Below are 10,325 nucleotides of genomic sequence, written 5' to 3' on the forward strand. Positions count from 1 at the left end.
TTAGATGACCCTTTCAATGGTGAAACTCATTAAGTTACAACAGTAACTGGCAGTTTAGCATCACCAAGGTTTTTTAAGACAATGGCTTCTCCACCCAAAGCAACCATAAATAAATTCCAAATGGAATTTGGCACCACCCTAACTCTAACTTCACATTGTTGAGGAAGTTTACCAAGATGGCTTCAGAGTAGACTAACTTTACACAACCCATTAAAAAAAAAAGACATTTATTCAGCGTCATGATCAGACTTTTACATTTAGCAATCAACAGCATGGGTGACAAAGGTCTACAGTAAAACCCTTCGTAGAATGCTTTACACTTTCCACAGAACAAAACTGAAATAACCTGTTATACAGTCACAGATACAGTCCTGGAGTTTTTGCCCACACATGTGAGTATTGTCTAAAACATGTCTTCTTTGTAGCAGCTAGGCCCTGCCAGCACTGTGCTTGGCTGAGTTCACAAATATGCTGTAAACTGTGGCTTCCCTGTCACTTCTCTGGCTCTCCTCTCCTGCTAAGCTTTGTTTCCTGGCTGTAATTAGAACCTCCTGCCACTGCCATTGCTACGGCTGCTGCTGGAACCTCCATAGCCTCCTTCGTTTTGTGGTTTAGTAACGTACTGGCCTCTGCCACCATCAGGGCCAGATCTCCTGCCTCCAAAGTGTCCTCCTTTCATTTGTCCAAAATTTGAAGACTGGTTGTTGTAATTGCCAAAGTCATTGTAGCTTCTGACACCTCCAAAATTGCTTCCATTATCACTGCTAATATTGCTGCCAAAGTCAACTCTGCATTGTCATTGTTACAGCTGTCATAGCTGCCACTCCCGCCATAGCCACTGCCCTGGTTTCCATAACCCTGTCCACCACTTCCATAGCCTCTGCTTCCTCCAGAATAACCGGGGCCACCTCCTCCATAACCACCATCATTGCCAAATCCATTACAGCCATCCCCACTGCCACGATATAGACCACCACTGAAGCTGCCACCAAAGCCACCACAACTGCTGAAGTTCCCTCCTCAACCAAAATTGTCATTGCCACCAATATCACCTCCATGACCACCACCACTGGAACCACTTTAACCTTTCTGTTTGGATGAAGCACTAGTCATCTCCTGTTTCCACAGAGCCTTTCTTACTTCACAGCTGTGGCCATTCAGTGTGGTATTTCTGAATAACAATCTTATCCACGGAGTCATGGGCATCAAAGGTGACAAGAGCAAAGCCCCTCTTTTTTTTCCACTGCCTCTGTCAGTCATAATTTCAATTACTTTTTCCCATTCTGCTCAGAATAATCTCGTAGGTGATGTTCTTCGGTGTCTTCTTTAATACCACCAACAAAGATCTTCACAGCTAAGTGGGCACCTGGTCTCTGAGAATCTTCTCTTGACACAGCTCTCTTAGGTTCCACAACTCTTCCATCCACCTTGTGTGGTCTTGCATTCATGACAGCATCCACTTCCTCCACAGTGGCATATGTGACAAACCCAAAGCCCCTGGATCTCTTGGTGTTTGGATCTCTCATTACCCCACAGTGAGTGGTTCCCATTGCTCAAAATGGCTCCTCAGACTCTCGTCGGTTGTTTCGAAGCTCAGCGCTCCAGTGAAGAGCTTCCACAGCTGTTCCGGCTCCTTGGGGGACTCTGACTTAGACAGGATGGCAGGGGGATGACAGCAGGGTGATGAGAGCATTCAGCGATGCTTCCTCTGCAGCGTCAAAGAGCAGAAAGGCCATAGACACCATTTTTAACCTGGATTCCAAAGATAAAGTTCAGGTCCTCATAATTGCAAAGCAAGTGCTTTGCTGATTGAATCCTTTATGCTTCACAATGAGATGCCTTATTATGTATATGATTACATCATAATCAAATCATGGTAATGACATTCTATTTTAATTGAACAGAACTGTTCTTAGCTTAAGATTTTGCCAGATACACAAATAGTGGAAATTCTGCTCTTGGTCTTTGCTCATGTCTTTCCATCTTCTTCATATTTAAATGTGTCTTTCTTCAAAGCACAGTAAGGCATTTATGTGATAATATTCAAAGTTAAATATATTAGGGCCACTCACTCATGCTTTCTCTGATACTAATGCCTGCAGTTGCCCAGTGCAACCCTGTCTGCAATCACTGAACACTTGAGTACTGTTTGTTTTTTCACTATTACAAATAGTGTTACAAGGGATATATCTGGACAGATTATGTTCGCAAACCTTTGATGGATTAACTGGTGATTGATTGATTGATTATAGTGTTACAAATCTAACCCAGGGACTCACACATACAGGCTGAGTGCTCTACCAACAAGTTGTATCTCCAGTCTCTTTGAAATGTTCCTTTTCTTTTCTTTAAAAAAAAATATGTATAGAAGTGTGTGACCTGCATGTGTATGTAGCATGCGCATGCAGTGCTGGCAGAGGTCAGGACTAGAGTTACAGATGGCTGTGAGCTGTCTTGTGGGTGCTGTTTATTAAATACACATTCTCTGCACAAGCAGCAAGTGCTTCTGACAGCTGAGCCATTTCTTCAGCCCGTCTTTGGAATGTTTTTAAAAGCAAAAAAAAAAAAAATACATATCATTTTGTCAGTAGATTGTCAACACAAAGTTGAATTGTACTTAATAATTTTGATTTGTAATTTAAAATTCAGCCCTAGAAATGTATAACTATAAGGTCTCAAAAGCACACTATGCCGTTTCCCAAAGCATACATCAGCACCAACATCAATTTCTTTCCTTTGGACTGTCTAGCAGGCTCAAAATGGCACGATCATTACTTTAAATATGCTCTCTATATATTTGTGTGTGTTTGTGTCTGTGACTTTAGGTCCATGCACACCATTGTATGCATGGAGTGCTTAGATGCATGCATGCTATGGTGTCCATGGGAGGTTAGTTTTGTGCATACCACGTTATACATAGGGGATTAGGGGAAAACTACAGATGCTGGACCCCACCTCTTCCCTCACTGACCATCATTGTGTATGTTAGGCTAGCTGGACCACAGAGTTCAGAGGATTCTCTTGTCTCCACCTCTCATATCTCATAGGAACACTTGGATTCTAGATGTATGCCATGGTGACCAGTTCTACCTCAGTTCTGGGAATTCAACCTCAAGTCCAGCTTGCTCAGCCAGCTCTTAGCCACAGAACCACCTCCCCAGTCCCACAATTGCTTTTCATGGGCATTTCTTCAATTTTGGCCATTCATTCATATAAATGGCTAAAAACATTTATATAATATTAATTCTTAGAGAATTTCATATAATGTTTCAACCATATACTCTCCCTACTCCTTCTCCAAACTCCTCCCCAGGTCTACCAGACGCCTCATCAGTGTTTCTTTTTTTATGAGACTATCTGGGAATGGATATCCTGCTCCAGTGACTCTCACGCTCTTCTCTGGGTTCCCTGAACCTTAGCTGTAGAAGTTCTGTTGTAAACATATTTATTTGTGGGTGGGTATCCTGGGGTCAGTTGTTTTCTGCATTTTGACAAGATGAGGGCTTTTGTAATGATCTCAGTCTGCTGCAAGCTTCTTTGTGAGAGCTGTGACAGCTACACTTTCCTGTGGGTGTAAGCTGAACTTTTAGAATGAAGTTAGTATTGTACTGCTTCAGGGAGGAGGCATCAGTAGGCTCTCCTCTAGGTTCCATGGTGTCACTAGCTACAGGTAGTTAGCTAAAGTTGAGTATCAGATGTAAACACCATCTTACTGAGTGGCGCTTACATCTAAGTGGGTAACTGTTGGCTACCCCCACATGTAAATTCCTCTACTATAGCCATTGTTCTGGTTTGTAGGGATTACAACTAGATAGGACTACTAATTTCTCTTCTCCCTGAGCAGCTTGCATGAGTGTTGAAACTATGAGAGTCAGTCCTCAGGGATGAGGCTCCCGTTTCAGAACGAGATAAATTCCTTCAAATCCTGTGTCTGAAGTGCACGGTGTCTTCAATGCCAGGGTTTACCTTCTTCTCTGGAATGCACTAAGGGCAATGACCATAGCCCACTTTGCTTCAGAGGTTCTTTTGGGCCCCCTTGGTTAAGAATTTTCAATGACAATGTGTATTAACCTTTTGGTTGCTGCGACAAATACTTGAGAGAATTATTAAAAGGTGGGGAGATCATTTAGACTCATGTTTTCAACTCCTGTGTGTATCACTGTGTTGATGTGGGCTTTCATGAAGCAGAACACCATGGCTGCAAAAATAGTTACTCATCTTGTGACATGAAGGAAACAGAGAGATGAAGACAGGAAGGGGCTACAGCAAGCTACCACCCTTAAGGATATACCCTGAGTGGTCTGCCCCCAAATACTGTCATAGGGGTTGTCTGTCCTTCAGTTCTTTCTTCACTTACCAGCCAATGGGGTTTGCTGTCTTTGTTGGCTTTTGTTACTTTATCTGTTTATCTACCATTTTGTGTGTCACACACATACCCCACAACACACACACACACACACACACACACACACACACACACACACACACACACTCTTGTATACACACATGCCAAGGCAGGCGTATAAAGGTCAGAGGACATGCAGGAGAGTAAGTAAGCTGTATTCTTCTATCTTATGGGTCTAGGTATTAAACTTAAGCCATTAGGGTTTGTGGTAAGTGCCTTTATCTGCTGGGCAATCTCAGTGCTCTTAATTTTTTTTATAATATCAAAATTACTAGTGAGGCTTACAGATGGTATGTGCTAGTTTTAAATTCCTTTCTGAAATTAACATTGTAAATAATTTATCTGTGAATTTTTTCCTAGAACTTTGGCGATGTCAGTTTTTAATCTGAAATGTGCTTTGGTGGGATGAGGACAGGTTATATTTTCTTTCTACTCAAACAAAAAACCTAATTGTTCTACCTACTGAATAATTCACCAGCTCATATGATCTAAGGACTCCTTCATCCTAAGCTGAATTCTTATGTATCCAGGGTCAGTTCTGCACTCAATCTATTTTTAATGATTCAATTTATTTTTCTACAGTATCAAATTAGTTTTAATTAGTTTATCTCAAAGTAGGGCTTCTGGCTGAGGGAGAGTTCATGTTGTGGGGGATTGAGAAAAACTTGGTAGGGGTGAGAGGAATGTTGTCAAAATTAGATTAAAATGCAAACATATGAAGTGAAAACATTGCAGTGTCAGACTCTGAGAATTATCAACATAGAGGCATATGTAAACATTCTGATAAAATGTTCCTTCAGGGAAGGATCTCTCTCTCTCTCTCTCTCTCTCTCTCTCTCTCTCTCTCTCTCTCATACACACACACACACACACACACACACACACACACACACACACACACACACTGATTTTACTTTAACAAATAGGGTCACATATTTAGAAAATTGTTCTAGCCCATGCGTTTGGGTATTATCTGAGACTGAGTTTTATATCACATTGAGCTGAAATATAAGGTTGAGAGTGTCCTCTGTGTGCCACTTGACAATACAGGGTGGCAGAGAGACCTGCAAGGGGGCACAGGAAGACAGATTTCCCTAGCTTCCCTGCATCTCGGTCACAGTGACGATATGACAAGCTCTCTGGGTCTGAGCAGGAAGCTGTAGAACTTTCTATTCATTCTTGCTATCTCAATCCAACCACAGGAAACTCACCAAGAGAAGTGATGTGGGAGGGAGGGCTCCTGAGCTGGAGAGCAAGCCTCCCACACTCCATTGGTCAATGAAGGGGGAGAGAAATGGACCGCTGCTGTCTATCTCCAGGATGTGGAGGACATTAGTGCTAATTGAAGCATCAGTCATTCAAATGAGAAAAATCTTTGGAATGTTACTGTTTTTTAAATATTTATTTCATGATGTGGAGAAGTCCTCAAAATGCTCACATACAAGATATGACAACTTAATAACAAAGTGGAATGTAATGGGATATAACATATAAAGGGAGAGGGGGTGGCTAGCATATAGGAGACCCGGCTTTGATTCCCAGCAGTGCAGATAGGTAGGTAGGTAGGTAGGTAGGTAGGTAGATAGATAGATAGATAGATAGATAGATAGATAGATAGATAGATAGATGTAAACAAATAAAATTGTCTGTGCTCACAGGTCCCTCACTTGTTTATGAGTGATACAAGGTTGGAGAAAACCCAGAGTTTGGTATGGAAACACAGACCAAAGTGAAAATTTTACCAGGAATCAAAGGCAAAAATGTGACTCTGTATTGGTAAAGATTAAAGGCACTGATTGCATTAAGTCAAAACAGATTCTTTTTTTTTAAAGATTTATTTATTTATTTTATGTGTATGGTACACTGTAGCTATCGTCAGACCAGAGGAGGGCATCAGATCTCACACCAGAAGAGGTCCTATTATAGATGGTTGTTAGCCACCATGAGGTTGCTGGGAATCAAACTCAGGAACTCTGGAAGAGCAGTCAGTACTCTTAACTACTAAGCCATCTCTCCAGCTCCCAGGAATAGATTCTTATCCCACGCCATTTCTCTCCCATTCCCAGCTTGTGTAGAAGTTCTAAGCTGTAGTATGGCTTCCAGTCAGTTGACATGATTCCTGCAAGCACCAAACATTTCTGAACTGTATTTGAATTTTTTTCCCTGGGACTCAAATGTACCCCTTACCTCTGCCGTGTGTGTGTGTGTGTGTGTGTGTGTGTGTGTGTGTGTGTATACATAAGTTTATGTGAAGGATTTTGAGGAGCTAGAAGCTGTATAAGGACTTCATTTCCAGTGATTTGGAGGAGACATAGCTGCACATAGGAAAGAGAGTTCATAGAGTAACCCAGGGTAAGTAGCAGGGAATATGCTATCATTAAGAGAAAAGTTGGCTTCCTACTGTAGTTGCACAAGATTCTTCTCTGCTGCTGCTAGAGTCTTTGGGCAGAAGGAAGAAGGGACATGATGGGCTCCAGGCAGAGCAACGTTTCTGGAATCAAACAGGTACACAATCATATGTGCGGCTTTTTTTATTGGATATTTTTATTTACATTTCAAATGTTATCTCCTTTCCCAGTTTCCCATCCATAAACCCCCTATCCCATTCCCTCTCCCCCTGCTTCTATGAGGGTGTTCCCCCAACCACCCACCTCCCCACCCTGGTATCCCCCTACACTGGGACATCTAGCCTTGTCAGGACCAAAGGCCTTTCCTCCCACTGATGCCCCAACATGGTCATCCTCTGCTACATATGCAGCTGGAACCATGAGTCTGTCCATGTGTACTCTTTGGATGGTGGTTTAGCCCCTGGGAGCTCTGGTTGGTTGGTATTGTTGTTCTTATGAAGTTGCAAGCCCCTTCAGCTCCTTCAATCCTATCTCTAACTCCTCCACTGGGGACCCCATTCTCAGTTCAATGGTTTGCTGCTAGCATTCACCTCTGTATTTGTCATGCTCTGGCAGAGCCTCTCAGGAGACAGCTATATCAGGCTCCTGTCAGCATATACTTCTTGGCATCAGCAATATTGTCTGGGGTTGGTGGCTGTATGTACATGGTCTGGATCCCCAGGAGGGGCAGGCTCTGAATGGCCTTTCCTTTAGTTCTTGCTCCACACTTTGTCTCTATATCTCCCCCTATGAATATTTTTGTTCCCCTTCTAAGAAGGACTGAAGCATTCACACTTTGGTTGTCCTTCTTCTTGAGCTTTTATATACCTTCCTAACTGTCAGCCTTGACAGCCATTCTTGCCATTCACCAGCCATGACAACAAAATATGTGTGTCCTGTTGCATAAATTCACATCCTAGGATGTTCTTATTCCTATGAGGAGACCTAGAATATGTACCTTCCACAAAAAGCCCTGGGGCACCCAGTGATAGAAATGCCTAATTACACATGCAGAACAAAAGACAGACACGCATCCCCGCTCCCATGTGTCCCCGCAGGTGGAGGGGAAGAAATTTTCTCTCATCGTCAAGGGAACCATGCTGATTTATCAGTCGCATCTATAATCCACAACTTCAGACTCTTTAGGATCATTTTAGCCCAAGAAATAAATAATAAATAAAGACTTAACTAGATGTCTGAAGCTTGCAAATGATACAATGGGGTTATATTGTCAGGAAGTAAGGAAATGCTTTGAAAGAATATTACTTCAAATTGTGATTTAGTATTTGTAGCTTAAAGAATGGTGACAGGGATTATTTTATTCACATTGGAATGTCAGGGATACTCCAGTGAGAAAGGGCACTTGGGGCTGGGGAAGGCTCAGAGTTAATCAGTTGCCATGCAGGTTTACTGGACTGGAGTTCTGATCTTTACAACACACACAAGAGGTATCTATGATCCAGCACTAGAGATAGAGCTGAGGGCACCCCATGGTCTAGTGAGCATCTCTGCTTAAACAGATGAAGACAAGAGCATGAAGGAAGACACCTAATATCAACTTTGTGTCTCTACATGCTTTTAAACATGTGTGTCACATATGTATATATGTTTGCACAGACATATGTCAACACATACATGCACATGTAACATGCAGAGTTAAAAAAAAACATAGTCCAACTATTGGAGGGAGGAAAGAGGGAGCTAGATGCTGGGGGTAACTGGAGGAGGGCGCCTGCCTCAACTTCTCAGGGAGGAGAGCTACGATACAGTCTCATCTTCTGTCACTATTCCTTTCTGAGAGATCCCCAGAGTGGGGATTATCAATCAATAGTAGAAAGTATTTGGCTAACTTAATGTGCTCATAACTGTGTGTGTACTTTGCTTTATATTACAGATTTAAAAATGGATTCTATGACTTGGGGATCTTGTTAAATTGCAGTTACCTGTGTAATAGGTGAGCTCAGAGGATTTGCATTCCTACGAGGTTCTTAGGTGATGGTATGACTTGAAAGGAACTGCTTGAGTAGCAAAGCTGAGGGTCATGAATTCTTAGGCAGAAGCAGGAGCATTGCAATCTCCTGACCCCATGAGTCCTACATCTATGGGCACGAGTGTCAGGAGAGGTGGCATTAGCTTGCATCCTCGTGTAGAGGAGGATGCATAGACATTCAACTGGAAAAGAAAACAAGAGCTTCTATCACAAAGGAGCACAGGGGAAGGGCACATGAGCAAATGGATGGGCCAGGCCCAGCAGTCATGAATGCTTGGTTGTGGACAGCATTGGGATCCAGAGAAGATGAAAAGGTGAGTTCATCCCCTGGAGCTTGAGGAGGAAAGTACATGTCTACAAGGCTTAGGCTGTGACCAAGACTGAAAATGAAACAAGTTCAGGAAGAAATACACATAACCAGGGCTCAAGTGGAGGGTGAGCCAGAGCTTCTTGGTCTGAATAGACTACACTTACTACTGAAGGCTCTTCCTCATGTACCCTGGTGGGCGTGTCTAGAATGAGATTTGCCTTTCCAGATCCTCACTCAACATCCCACACAATCTGGGCTGAGAACCATTCATGCCCAGGAGGTGTGGCTGAAGGAGTCAGATAACTGGAGAACAGGAAGACCATGAAGACTAGCTGGGTGCTGGGATTAGGAATGGACAGTCATGGTGACACCAAGGGTCTGTCATGGTTTGCTTTCTATTGCTGTGATAAATGCTATGACCAAAAGCAACTTGGGAAGGGAAGGGTTTAGTTAATCTTTCAGTTTGTAATTCATCACCAAGGAGAACCAAAGAAAGAACTTAAGGCACAAACTTGAAGGCAAGAACTGAAGCAGAGCCTGAGCTTCTTCAGCCTCCTTTCTTACACAACACACAGTAGGTCAGGCCACTTACATCAATAATTTTATCAGGAAATTGCTCATGTGGGAATAGTGTTATTCAAGAGGCAAGTGGATCTCTGTGAGTTTGAGGCCAGCCTTTCCTACATAGAGTTCTATGTTTGCAAGTATGACACACACACACACACACACACACACACACACACACACACACACACACACACACAATCTGTTTCTGAAAGAATGAACAAATGAATGAACAAATGGAAGAAAGGAAGGAAGAAAGGAAGGAATAAAAGGAAATTACCTACATGCCAATCTAGTGGAAGCATTTCCCCAACTGCAGTTTCCTCTGGCCCATGACTCTTGCTTGTGTCAAGATGATAAATAATTAACCAGCACAGGATCATAGTGAGCCAGAGATTAGGTCTTATGAAAATATTGGTTTTTCTTGACAACCAATTGAGATTGAGGAAATCTTGTGCAGAAAATGGGGATTACAGAAGACACTTCTCAAGTAGGATTGAGAAACAGTATTGTGTAGGACAGGTGTCCTTGTTCTGAGTTATAAAACAATGATGGAGCATCTCAGAAGGTTTGAAACAGGAGTAGAAGGAGCATGTCATGAGCTCACTCTCCAGTTCTATGAGAATCTATCCCAGAAGCAGCCCAGGACCGACTCTGAGCTCAGATTGG

General features: G+C 42.6%; 1 pseudogene; it reads right to left on the reverse strand.

The window, feature by feature from the left end:
- Positions 1-394: 394 nt before the first annotated feature.
- Positions 395-1,693, reverse strand: Hnrnpa1-ps18 (heterogeneous nuclear ribonucleoprotein A1, pseudogene 18; annotated as a pseudogene).
- Positions 1,694-10,325: the final 8,632 nt, after the last annotated feature.

This window comes from Rattus norvegicus, chromosome 1, assembly GCF_036323735.1.
Source record: "Rattus norvegicus strain BN/NHsdMcwi chromosome 1, GRCr8, whole genome shotgun sequence".
NCBI lineage: Eukaryota > Metazoa > Chordata > Mammalia > Rodentia > Muridae > Rattus > Rattus norvegicus.